Raw genomic sequence first — 13,448 nt, 5'->3', positions numbered from 1 at the left:
AACTCTGGGAATTGCCTGTTTCAAAGCCCTGCTCACCTCCTACCAAACTTAGCTGTTGCAATGAGGGCCCAGAAATCATCTTAGGTGAGCCCCAGAAGCAGAGTCCAAGACAGGGAAAATCAGATGCCTGTAGTGTATTGAGAAAGGATCTTCTGGAAAAGAATCTAAGGAAGGAAAGCAGACAGGATAGGAGAAGAAGCCAGTCAAAGATTTGTGCTCAGGTAATATCTAAACTAGACCTGATCCAACAAAAGCACGGGAGCATAAATCACAATGTTGACATGATCGTTCCCTCCTTAAGGCAAACAGTGCTGGCCTAGGGTACCCCTGTATCAGTCATTACTATAGGTTTCTCCAGGTAGGCGAAGAGAGATGTAACATCCTAGGCATCAGTTGAGTTCAATTCTTGGGGAAGGGGGCCTTTGTGAGCCCTTAGCAGCCAATACTCATAGCAGCCAGGGGCTGAGATCTCCTGCCCATCCGACAGTATCTACTGCAAGTTCCTAAGCCATGAGCCCTGAACATGGGAGCTTCAGCAATCAAACTCTTTTCTCTCTCACCCTACCTCTCTGTTGCTCCCCACCAGCCCAAGTGACTGAGGTCCCCCATGCCAGCTGCTCATCCACAGCTTACTTGATTTTAGTATCTACACAGAGTCAACTGCATTGGCGCCCGACACTTTATTAGTGTTCTAAATCTTTGTTTACAGTTACCAAGACTCCCCAGGTGGCAGCAAAAAAGTCAACAAGGAAATAAAACTCCACCAGCTGGCGTATTAGTTGGGGATAAAACCAACACACAGGTAACAGCTGGGAATGCTCCCACAAACCCTGGGGCACTGCTGGCCCTGAAGGCTCATCTGGAGTTGCATGTTTTAATCCCCCTTTCTAAGGCAGCCTATTTATCCTCCACATCTTCCAGTTCCTTGGCACCGTGTGAACCTCAGGAAGTCAAGGCAGTAATGAGCTTTGAAGCTGTTCCACTACCTTTGACAGCCTGCAACAGTCGTTTGATCCCATCGCTTTCCACTATACCTCCGGCAATCTCTTGGCAAAAATCTGTGCCATTACCCCCCCCCCCCATTGTTTCCGTATTCTAAAACTCATGCCTCCTGATGCTAAATCCTAGGTGCCTTCTAGTGTGTGAAATTAACACTTTAATGTAGCACTGAAAAAACTCTGCAGTCTGTTTTATCTGGGACTAAAGATATTAGGATGGGTCTAAAGGAGGTCATGCAGAGGGGCCAGGAGAAAATGCTAACCATTACCATGTCTGCGTCAGCTTTCCTGAGATATATGCATGTGACCCAGGAGCAGCAGGAATCATGAAGGCCACAAGGTTGGTCGTGAGAGCCTGTCCCTGGATCCTGGATCCGACACATCACAGCTGGGTGAGCTGGGGCAAGTGACTTAAACTCTTCATGCATCTAGAGATACCACCTCACACTGATTAGAGTGGCTAAAATGAACAAATCAAGAGACTATAGATGCTGGCAAGGATGTGGAGAAATGGGCACCCTCCTACACTGTTGGTGGCAATGTAAACTGGTGCAGCTGCTCTGGAAAACGGTGTGGAGGTTCCTCAAAAAACTATCCATAGAACTCCCTTATGACCCAGCAATAGCACTGCTAGGGATTTACCCAGGGGATACAGAAGTGCTGATGCATAGGAGCACATGTACCCCAATGTTCATAGCAGCACTTTCAACAATAGCCAAATCATGGAAAGAGCCTAAATGTCCATCACCTGATGAATGGATCAAGAATATGCGGCATATATATATAATCAATAAAACACTACATGGCAAAGAGAAAGAATGAAATCTGACCATTTGTAGCAACATGGATGGAACTCAAGGGTGCCATGTTAGGTGAAATATGTCAGGCAGAGAAGGACAAATACCATATGTTTTCACTCATATGTGGAACAAGAGAAACTTAACATGGGGGAGGGGAATGGGAAAAATAGTTAAGAAGAGGGAGGGAAGCAAACCATAATAGACTCTTAAATACTGAGAACAAAGTGAGGGATGATAGGGGTGGTGGGCACAGGAAAATGGGTGATGGGTGTGGAGAAGAGCCCTTTTTGGGATGAGCACTGGGTGTTATATGGAAACCAACTTGATGATAAACTATAAAGGAAAACTCTTCACGCATCAAATTTCTTCTCTGTGTAGTAATAGAAGCTATGACAAAATTGCTATGAGGATGACATTTGAAAATACACATTAAACACTTTGCTCCATAGCTGTATCTAGATTTAGTGGGGCCTGAATTTATAGAAATATACTCTTCCACAAATTTAAAAAAAAAGTTAAGACATTTTACATTTGCAGATTTTATAAAAAAAAACATGACCATGCAAACATGCTAAATCCCCTTCCAGGCCTTTGGGAAGGGCCCTGCATGTGAGTGACCCCAAACTTTAGCTTCATTAGCTGTACAGTTAATCTGCATTTGCTTAACACAATGACTGGCATTCAGCCAGTGCTTACTAAATGTTAACTATCATGGATTTGGTGTAGGAAAGAGGAGCCTCTGCTTCTTATACATGCGTTTCTAGTTAGACCCTGTGCCTCTTGGGAGTGAGCTGAAGATCTGTCCAGGTGGTCTGGAATGTAGGAGGAGTTTAGGAGAATGTATCTGTGTCTGTGTGAACAGTATCTTAGGAAAGGGATGTGACCAACTGTATTACTTAGGTAAAAAAAATGTTAGCTGCTATAATGAAAAACCTCTGTAATTTCAGTAATCCAGCAATATAAAAATGTATTTCTTATTCATATGAAGTCCACCAGATTCTCCTGCTTTGTTAAGACTCAGACTCCACCTCTTGAATCCTTATTTTAATTTGTTAGAGTTCTCTCCATTCAATTGGTAGATAGGAAAAAGGGAAAATGGAAGAAACTCATGGAAAATTTAATGGGCCACATTCTGTGGGATAGAACTCAAGTACATGGCTATAACTAACTGTAGAGGAGTCTAGAAAATGTAGTCTCTCTATGTAGCCATGAAGAAAAAGAAATGGATTTGGTGAGCCAATTTCATCTTTGCCAAACCAACTTTCCTCTCAGCTTGGCCAAGGACCACAAGGCTGGGGCGAAGTAGTTTATCAGAGCCTGGTAATGGGAAGAGTACCGTCCATAGACTTAGTATACAAGAGCTATAGGAAACACAGAAGATAAAAGGGAATCATGAGAGGCAGGTCTATCGTTTCAAAGTTGTTTTGTTGACAGTCCATGGGAAGATCAAGGGAAGAAGACCCAGGAACAGACCATGTAGACCAGCTGAAGATAGAGGCTAAGGGTAGAGAATAGTCCCCACCCCTGAGAGACAGAACGCAATTTATGCTTAAGGAAAAGTCCACAGTTTTGGAGAACAGACCAGAGTATCAGAGAGGAAGCAAAAGACATCATAATCTTGAGCAGGGAAGATGGGAGAACTTGCAGTGGAAAACAGAGAGTCAATTCTATCCTTTGGCCATAGCACCCCAAAAAGAAGGAAATCTGTGAAAGCATTCCACATCCATAGAAAGCAATAAGCAGGACTTACTCTGGATTAATAGTCTCTATCATGTGAAGATGTACAGAAGTTTTCTTCAGCAAAATCACCAAGACCTAGAGCAACTTCAGGAGCCAAGACTGAAAAGATCTCAGCCCCATAATGCAGGTAGGGATGTAAATTAAGTGATTTGGGGATTTCTGTGTACTATAGGGCCCCAGTAGACTTTAGGTTATTCTCACCTGCCTACTGCAGCACAGAAAACATGGGATCTCTTTTCCTTTTTTTTCTTTTTAAAGTTTAATTCCATTCAGACACACTGTAGTTAAAGTTTGTAAAAAGTCCAGTCATCTAGTACATTTCCAGGATGGCAGAATAAGCCAAGAAGGAAGCAATCACCATCCACCTTCACCCATAGAATGGAGTCCACTGACCCTCAATTCTGACAATTGGTGGACTCCTAAGTTAAACTTATCAGAACCTTTCTGCTTCAGGGCCTTCATAACTCTTCTCAGAAGCTGCTAAACCTCACTAGTCAGCTCAGTTTTACCCAAATCTCTGAAGGCAGAATTTACATAGCTTTCTTGGTATCAGTTTTTCCTCAGTGCTCTGGCTCTGAGCTGTCCTGGTTAAATAACTGGATCATTTCTTTCCAGATACAGCCCACTACTGGATGGCTCAGCACCAACTAGATATGCACTACTATAAGTCCCTCTCTCTGTTTGTCCTGTCCTACTGGGTCTCTTGCCTTGTCCCATGCTACTCTCTCTCTACCTGAAACCCTCCTGTAGATCCTTGCATGAGTCACTCCGGCAGATCTGGCTTAAATTTCAACTCTTTAGAGTACTTGTTGTGGTTAATTTATCTCAAACACAGCCTACCTCTATCATTCTCTTTCATCTTACTCTGTGATTATAGAATGTATTTCTTTGCACTCATTTATTTTCTGTTGCTCCTACTAGAATACAAAATTCACGAGAGTCACTTTGTCCTGTTTGCCAATATGACCCTAGGGCCTATGAGAAATTAATAAATATTTGTTGATTAAATGGATATTTATCTGTATTTTACCTGTCCAGAGGCTGTATTCTACCTGTCCATTGACTTTTTTCCAGCAATAGCATCTTAGTCTTTTCCTTTCAGCTTAGCCCCAAGTTAACAAGTCCAGTCCAGCTCTGTCCCAAGAAATAAAATTTCACATTAATAGAGAATGACAAGCATGGACTTTGAGAAAATATTTGTGATTTTCTATCTTGGGGAAATTTAAACTAATAGATTCAGGCTTCCAGAAAATATTTGCTATTATTTCAGCTACTTCTGGGTCTCTCTGTACTTTCTGTAGAAATGTTTATAGGACTCGGGAAAGGGAAAAGGGGGATGAAGAACATCACTCAACTATAAAGCTCTGAAAACTTCCTTTTGGTCTCCCTCTTGGCTTTATAGTAAAAATGAACAATATATAGGACTCCCCCCACCCACTGTTGCTTTTCCAGAAAGACATGGCACTAAACTACGTTCCATACATTAGAGCTATGACGGTCCATTTCCATAAACTAAATACCTAGAACAACTATTGGCATGTGGTTGGTGCTCAATAAATGTACATTGAACGCTATGGAATGAATCCAGCATCCAGCATCATAAATGTTTACCAGTTAACTAGACAGTCCTAAGCCTTGGGAAGAAAGGAGTTGGCTGTAGCATCCCCAAGTAAGTATTGCCAGAGTCACTAGTAAGAGAATAGATTTTGCAGACCCAAATGTTAGCACACTAAGGAGTAGAAAACTAAAGACTATCTGTGTTGGTTTTATAATTTTACCTAGTACTCTTTCCTTACCATAACTTAGCTTCTAACAATAAGTCAATTCTATAATGGGAAATTTTATTCTTACACTATTTTGAACATTTAAGGTACAGTAAAAGAGGTTAGGCCTGGGTTGAGTGTCAGAAATTAAAAAGGAAGACATAATTTGCCCTTCTTTCCACTAAGTAACCTTTTCTTAAACACCCTTACTAATATGTGAGAATGAGGATTCCCCAATCCACTTTTTGTGGTTTCCTCTGAAGGGCTAGGTAGATGCATTCTCATCTTGGTTTCTCCCTGCCTTCTGATTTTAAGTACATGCTGGGTAATCACTGCAAGGATGGGTTGGTTGCAGAAGGCAGAGAACTGGGCATTGGTTCAGTCAGATGTTGGTGTATTTTCCCTTTTACTCTGAATATGAAGACATGCCAAAGTTTGCAATTAACACTAGAGCTCACCTTCAAGATAGTGTTGGGGTTTTTTTCCTGAAAATGATCAAACTCCATGGAATAATATGATATCACAATCCCTCCAGAGTTCCTCCCTACTGTTTTTGACTTTAGCTGTATTCTATAGCAAAAGCCCAAACTACTGGGGTGAGGTATTGCAATATTTTCACAAGTGTTGAAAAGAGTCCCAGCTATCAAAAATATGTCCATGTGCCCAGATGGAGTCCACTGCACTTGCATGTGATATCGAAGTCTCTTTTCTGTTTCATGGTTGTATAAGAAACCACTTTTCTTATTATACCCTGATAATCTCACCTCATTTCCACCAAGAAAAGAACAGAATCAGAACAGCATGTCCAAAGATAATCCCTAAAATATGATTTCAAGTGGAGAAATGTGAAGCGTTTTTTCAGAGACCTGGAAAGTACACATTGTTTAGGTTGACCCAAAGCCATCACCAGGGGTAAGATGGTTTTAAGAGAGGTGTGCATTCTTTAACATGCCTCCCATGAAGAGATAGAATCTGTGTTTCCACCCCTTGAAACTCAGTAGGCTTTGTCCTTGCCTCAATAGAAAGAGTGCAATAGACATAACATTGTGTAACTTCCAAGGCCAGGTGTGAAAAGGGGCCTAGGGTTTCTCCTTGTTCTCTAACCCAGTCTTGGTATCTCCATCTTCCTGATAAGGAATCTGACAACCTGGAGGCTGCCCTGCTGGGGATACCATGTGGAGAGACCACTGAGATGAAGAGAGAGAGAGTGAGAGAGATGAACAATGAGCCCCAGATATTCTAGCTCCTGCCATTTGATCTTCTCAACCTAGAGAACACAGAACATATGAAGGACAAAGCCTTTAAGAGGACTCCATCCCTAGTTGCTTTTTGTAACCACCAAGAGCTGGAAGCCGGAAGTTCCCAAAGGAGCCTAGTTGTCCCCAGAACCATATAAAATACTAATTATTATTATTTTAAGCTGCAATAAATAATTGGAACATGAGGCACAGGGCATACAGTGTGGTGCAGAGCTCAACCCAAATGATTCTCCCACCTACTTCTGTATACAAGTCTTTAATAGCACAGAGACAAGTCAGTGCCTCATGGGACAGCAAAGCTTGTAGCTGTCAGCCTGCTATGATTTGAGAGAGACTCAATGGAACCTCTCTCAGGGAATTGCTCAGTCCCTCCTCTCAGTACCCCTGACTGCTCCCTAATAATTGCCCCAATAGGATTTGCAACCTGGCAAACTTGCAAAATGTTGGAGATCCTCGCATCCAATGGGATCCAAATGAGGAACACTTCAGATTTTGAAAAGGGCCAACCAAGGAGATAGGGTGCAAAGCAAGTCTGGTGGGTAGAGCTTATTCCCATTGTCTGTTCTCAGGGGCGGGGCTTCTTCCTTCTTCCCAGCCTCACTGGTGGAACATGTGACCTATGTCGCCATTATGATTGGTGTAGGATCCAAACATGCCAGGCCAATCAAAATGAAAGTAAGGACATTCACAGAGACTGCTAGAGAAAAGATGCTCTCTCTTTTTCAGTGTATTATAATTCAGAAGGCTCTTATTATGGGAGCTACTGACAGCTGTCCTGTGATGAGGAGCGCAGGCGATCCTGGGAATTGAAGAGAAAGAGAAAGCAGAGAGGAGAGGAGACAGAAACACACAAAGAAAACGGATCCTGATAACTTTGTTTGTACCTGTGTATCTGGCTGTGAAGTTATTCTTCCTGAGCTATTTTGTAATGTTAACCCACAGACTTCTTTTATTTTTCTTGTTGATTTAAACAACTAGAATCAAAGACCATCAATGAATATATACATGCAAAGATCCTTTTGAAGTTTATGTTTAAAAATTATTTCTGGGGGCACCTAAGTGGCTCAGTTGGTTAAGCATCTGGCTTCAGCTCAGGTCATGACCTCATTGTTCGTGGGTTCGAGCCCCACATAGGTCTCTGTGCTGACAGCTAGCTCAGAGCCTGGAGCCTGCTTCAGGTTCTGTGTCTCCCTCTCTCTCTGACTCTCCCCTGCTCGCGCTGTCTCTCTCTGTCTCTCAAAAATAAATAAAAAGTAAAATAAAATAAAAATTATTTCTGGTGCCAAAAATGTATTAAGAAACAGCTGATCTTAATCTAGCTTATCCAGTACTTTTTGTTTTGCAAAAGGAAAGGGGTAAAGTCAGATTCATACCATGGTCACCTGACACAACCCCATGGAATAATAATCATGATGATGATGGTGATACTAACATTCACTGAGCCCTAATCCTGGGCTTGACAATGTTCCAGGTGCTATGAATATATTAGCTCATTTAATCATCTCAATAATATTATAGAATATTTTGTTATGACATTTTTATCAGAGGTGAGAAGATGCAGAGATAAAAAGGAATTTTAACTTAAGTTAAACTTAATTCAACTTGCTTCTGCTTCCAAAAATTCTCAAGCTTAAAAATATGGCATGCTGCTTTAGTCTTCATTAGGAAAAAATATCAAATTATAGCTAACTCCAAGTACTCATTTCACCTGGGCAAGGAGGACTCAGCCTCAGTAGGTTCTTCATAGGATCTTCTCTCCCGGCCCCTCAGCTCACAGAAAGGTTCAGGAAACTGTATGCAGAATAGACTTGGTGGGGGAGGGGGGAAATTCTCCCAGGTATTCAGTATTTGGTCACCCTATATGCTCACTGTTCAGATTTGTGCAGTCCCTGGAAGGAAGGTGGCTCTGACAGTTGTGTCTAATTCCTGGATACAGGATACTTTGCTTAGACTATTTTCCCAGAGCACAGTGTCAGAGTTTTCCTTTGTGGGCCTCACATCCATTTAATTCCATTTAATGCTAGGGCACAAGATCAGAAGCCTTTCTTTGTCTCCATTAATGTCCACCTATCCCTTACTCTTGGTGAAGAACACAAACTCCTGTACTGACCACACTCAGTTGTTTGTAGCACTTTCCATATCACTGGGGCTTATGCCTAAAATCAGAGCAGGCCTTTAAAGGAATTGTGGGACATTTAACCATTTAAGCATCATTTATTTTAATATCGCCTTAACTACCTTTTGAAAAATCTCTTAGAAGTATAGTCGATTTAGGGGCTAGTTACTGTGTATTTTAATTGACCATTCAATTCAAATAAATGTGGAGGAAATTATAACTCTCTTCTATGGCTCAATGACAATTTAAGGAGAAGGAGACCTTGACTGAAACCATTAGGAATTTAGGAACCAGACTCGGATGTGGTTCAATGTGATCAAAAAAAAAAAAAAAAAAAAAACCAGCCCAGGAACTTTTAAATCTTACCTTATTTTGCTTTTAAGAAAAATTTAAAACCACAAAACTAGGAGAGATATTACCTCAAATTTTGAAATCATTTGATAAACAAGTTGAATGCAATTATTATAGTTGGCATCAAAAAATACTGATAACCAAAATTTTGTCTTTTAAAAATAAAAGTAGTCATTCTTACCTAGCATGTAGGCTTGAAGCGGGGAAAGAAAACATTTCAATATCCTGTCATCTGTGACATATGTTGATCAACCCACGGACCCAGATAAACTCCTGATCAGATGGGCCATGGGCGCACTCCCAAGAACAGCCTTCTCTATCAGCTGCATTTTCCTTCTTCCCTTTTTGGATCTGTGAACAGAAGTAGTGATGCTCCAAACTTGCTCAAGATCTGTAAGCAGGTTAAGGGTTGGAAGGCCACCCAGGCAGCAGTCAATTGAATTACAAATGAGAATGAAGAAACAAGAGAGAAGGAACCTACTACATGTCAGTGTGCAGGAGCTTCTTCATAAGCCGTCACATCTTTTCCTCTGTGAGAGGAAAGGAGGTCAGCATACTACAGATGAGAATCACAAGGCTAAGTGATCTGGTGAAGATTACATGATTTGTAGTATAGTTAGGACTTATTCATTGGCTGATCATCTACTGCTAGATGATTATATCTATAGGCACCTGACTATATGAGTGCTTCTCAAAATTTCGTATTCATCAGAATCACCTGAAAGGTTTGTGAGACAGATTCCTAGGTCCCACCTTCCAGAGGTTCTGACATAATAGGTCTGAGGTGAGGCCTCAAGAGTTTGCATTTCTAATATGCTCTCAGCTTCTGCTGCTGCTGGGTGAGAACCCCATTTTGAGTGGTATATGACACACATCACCTCTGCCTTCTTGGAGCCCACAGCCACCAACAGGCAATAATTTAGCTCACATGCATGGGTATATAGGGTAACAGGGCGCTATGGAAGAACATGGGAGGGACCTCTACCTAAAAATTTGGAAATCAGCTTCCCTGGGAGAAATTTCAGCCTAAACTGAAAACTTTACATTGAGAAGGAATTCTTGTCAGGCAAAGGCAACTTGAAAGTGAAGAAGAGGAGAAGGGGGAGAGGGGTCCAGTGAGAAGGGTCCAGCATTTGCAAAAACTCAGTGATGAGAAGGCATATTCAAGAAGGAAGAAGTCATTGAATATGACAGGATGGCAAGGGGAGAGACAGAACATGCAAAAGATGTTGCAAACTATTTTAAGGAATTTGGGGTTTATGCCAGTGATAAGGAGAAGCCTCGAAGGGCTGTAAGCAGAACAGTGTCAAAATCAGATGTTTGTTTTATAAGAACATTACAGGCAACGTTCAAAACTGTGGGTGAGGAGGATGTTGAAATTATTTTCCCTTTAAATTCAGGTCTACCAGTTTCTACATCTTAAAGGCCAGAGCTGGTGCTAAAGCCCCCTCTAGTCTTCCCCCAGAGAGAACCCTCTGTCTATAGAGAAGATGTCCCACTCTGTTCTATAGGAGGAAGTCCCTACACCAGTCCTGCCCAACCCTCAGATTTCTCACTCCTATCACTACGTGACTGTTGGACACTACCCTTGTGTTGACATACTTAGTTCTGCATGAGACAAACTCTCTTTGTAATCCTGTTAGGGTTAGCACTGGCTCTGCCAGGCTGAAGCATCTTACTGAATTTCTCCTGCCTTCAGCCTCTTCTCCCCCAGATTTCTTCCTTCTCTCACTCTAGATCACACATCTCCCATGTCCCCAGTGTGCTGATCCTGAATCAGAAGGGGCTGTTATTCAGCTATCTTGTGGGCATATTTCTGCCTTGTGCAGAAATAGATAATTAAAATTACCTTGATGAGGTAACCTTCCAAATCCCTTCGTTGTACAGCAGTTCACAGTTGTACAGCAAATACTGATTGGCTAGAAATAAAGTTTTTTCAAGAGAGGATATAACTCCACTAATAAGCACCAACTGGCTGCTAGAGAAATGGTCATAATTTGTATTAAAATAATTACCATAATGACTACTATTTGAGTACTTACTATTTGCCAGATACTAAAATTTTCTAGATGTGTCATTTAATCCTCACAACAATCCAAAGAAATAGAGGTATATTCTACAATTATCTCCACATTATGGTTGAGGTAAAGCTTGGGAGGATAACCTGACCATGGTCACACAGCTAGTATAGGTGCCAGAAGCTATATTTATATCTAGCCAGCTGTGTATAACTCCTGAGACTTAATTATACTTCATAATGAAAATATTACATGTTCCAGAAAGCTGAATCAAGCAATATGTAGAAAGGAATATACACCATGATCTACTGGGATTTATCCCTGCAATGTAAGGTCTGTTCAATACCCCAAATCAAACAATGTAATGCCCCAAATCAACAGAACAAAGAACATAAACTATGTGAGCATCTAAATAGACACAGAATACACACTGACAATATTCAACACCCTTTCATGATAAAAATATTCAATAAACTAGGAAAAAAGGGATCTTTCTCAACCGATGAGGAAAGAACTTCCTCAATCTGACAAGGCCATCTATAAAAAGCCCATAGTTAACATCATACCAACATAAGATTGAAAGATTTTCCCACAAGATCAAGAACAAGATGGTCTACTCTCACCACCTCTTTTCAACACTTTACTGGAGATTCTAGTGAAAGAAATTTGGCATTAATTAATTAATTAATTAATTAATTGCAAATAGCATTCAGACAGGAAGGAAGAATTCAGATTACCTCTATTCACAGATGATAAGATCTTACATGTAGAAAATCCTGAAGAATCCACAAAAACACTATTAGAACTACATTAAAAATAAAAAAAACGAAGTTCAGAGGTTGCTAGATAGATCAATGCATGCAAATCAATTGTATTTCTATACACTGGCAATTAACAATCCAAAAATGAAATTAAGGATAATATGCCATTTATAATAATATCAAAGAGAATAAAACATTTAAGGAAAAATCTAAGCAAAAAAAGTGCAAGACTTGAATGTTGAAAATAACAAAGTATTGCTGGAAGAATGAAAGAGAACCTAACTAAATAGAGAGACATCTCACATATATGGACTGGAGGGCTTAATATTGTTTAGATAGCAATACCCAAATTGATCTACAGACTAAACACCAGTCCTATAAAAATCCCAGCAGCATTTTTGCAGAAATTTACTGCCAAGCTTATTCTAAAATTCACATAGGAATTCAAGGAATCAAGAAGAGCCAAAACAATCCTAAAAAAGGAGGAGTAAAGCTGGGGAACTTAAACTTCCTTATTTTAAAATTTGCTGCAAAACTGCAGTAATTGTCGTGAACACAGGCATAAGGATAGAGATAGAGATCCATAGAATCCAATTTAGAGTCCAGAAATAAATTCTTACATTTATGGTCAATTGATTTTTGGCAAGCTTGCTCACACAATTCAATGGGTGCCGGGACACCTGGATACCCACTTGCAGTAGAATAACGTTAGATGTGTGCGTCGTGTCACACGCAAAAATTAACTAAAAATAGATCCACGAGCTAAATGGAAGAGATAAAATTACAAGCATCTTGGTAGAAAACGTAACCATAAATATTTGTGATGTTGCATTAGGCAATGACTTCTGAGGTATGACACCCAAAGCACAAGTGACAAAAGAAAAAGTAAATAAATTGGACTTCATCAAAATTAAAAATTTCTGTGCTTCAAAGGAAACCACAAAGAAAATGAGAAGACAAGCCATAGAAGGGAAGAAATATTTGCAAATCATGTATCTAATAAGGAACTAGACTGTATAAAGAACATTTACAAGTCAACAACCAAAAGACAAACAAATTAATTTAAAAATGGGCAAAGGATCGGAAAGGACATTACTCCAAAAAAAGGTGTACAGAAGACCCATAGCATGAGAAATGATGCTTGATATCATTAGTCATTACCTAAATGCAAATCAAAACTACAACGAGATACCAGTTCACACCCACTAAGAGGACTAAAATAAAAAAGATACAATAAATGTTGATGAGGGTAGAGAAATTGGAAACCTCACACATTGCTGATGGGATTGTAAAGCAGTGCAGCCACTTCTGAAAAACAGTCTGGCAGATGCCTAAAAATTAAACATAGAGTTATAATATGATTCAGCAATTCCATACATAGGTATATATCCAAGAGAATTGAAAACATATTCATATGAAAACTCATACATGAATGCTAATAGCATCATTACTTATAAGTAATCACCAAAAAGTGGAAGCCCATCAACTGATTAACAGATAAAATGTTGTGTACCCATACAATGGAATATTATTTGGCCTTTAAAAAGAATAACACACTGGTACATTCAACAACATGGAGGAAACTTGAAAACATGATGCTCAGTGAAAGAAGCTTTGTAATGGGCTTTGTAAAGATCACATA

General features: G+C 40.1%; 1 long non-coding RNA gene across 1 annotated transcript in view; it reads right to left on the bottom strand.

The window, feature by feature from the left end:
* The window catches only part of LOC115274788, a 30,251-nt gene extending 20,705 nt beyond the window's left edge, over positions 1–9,546 (bottom strand). The window contains exons 1-2 of the long non-coding RNA XR_003901250.1: positions 9,509–9,546; positions 9,209–9,378 (exon numbers count right to left, since the gene is read on the bottom strand). This is a non-coding gene — a long non-coding RNA (uncharacterized LOC115274788). The remainder of the gene's footprint in view (positions 1–9,208; positions 9,379–9,508) is intronic.
* Between the last annotated feature and the right edge of the window lie 3,902 nt (positions 9,547–13,448).

This window comes from Suricata suricatta, chromosome 12 (assembly GCF_006229205.1).
Source record: "Suricata suricatta isolate VVHF042 chromosome 12, meerkat_22Aug2017_6uvM2_HiC, whole genome shotgun sequence".
NCBI lineage: Eukaryota > Metazoa > Chordata > Mammalia > Carnivora > Herpestidae > Suricata > Suricata suricatta.
The sequence above is the reverse complement of the archived record's forward strand: the minus strand, read 5'-3'. Positions and strand labels throughout refer to the sequence as shown.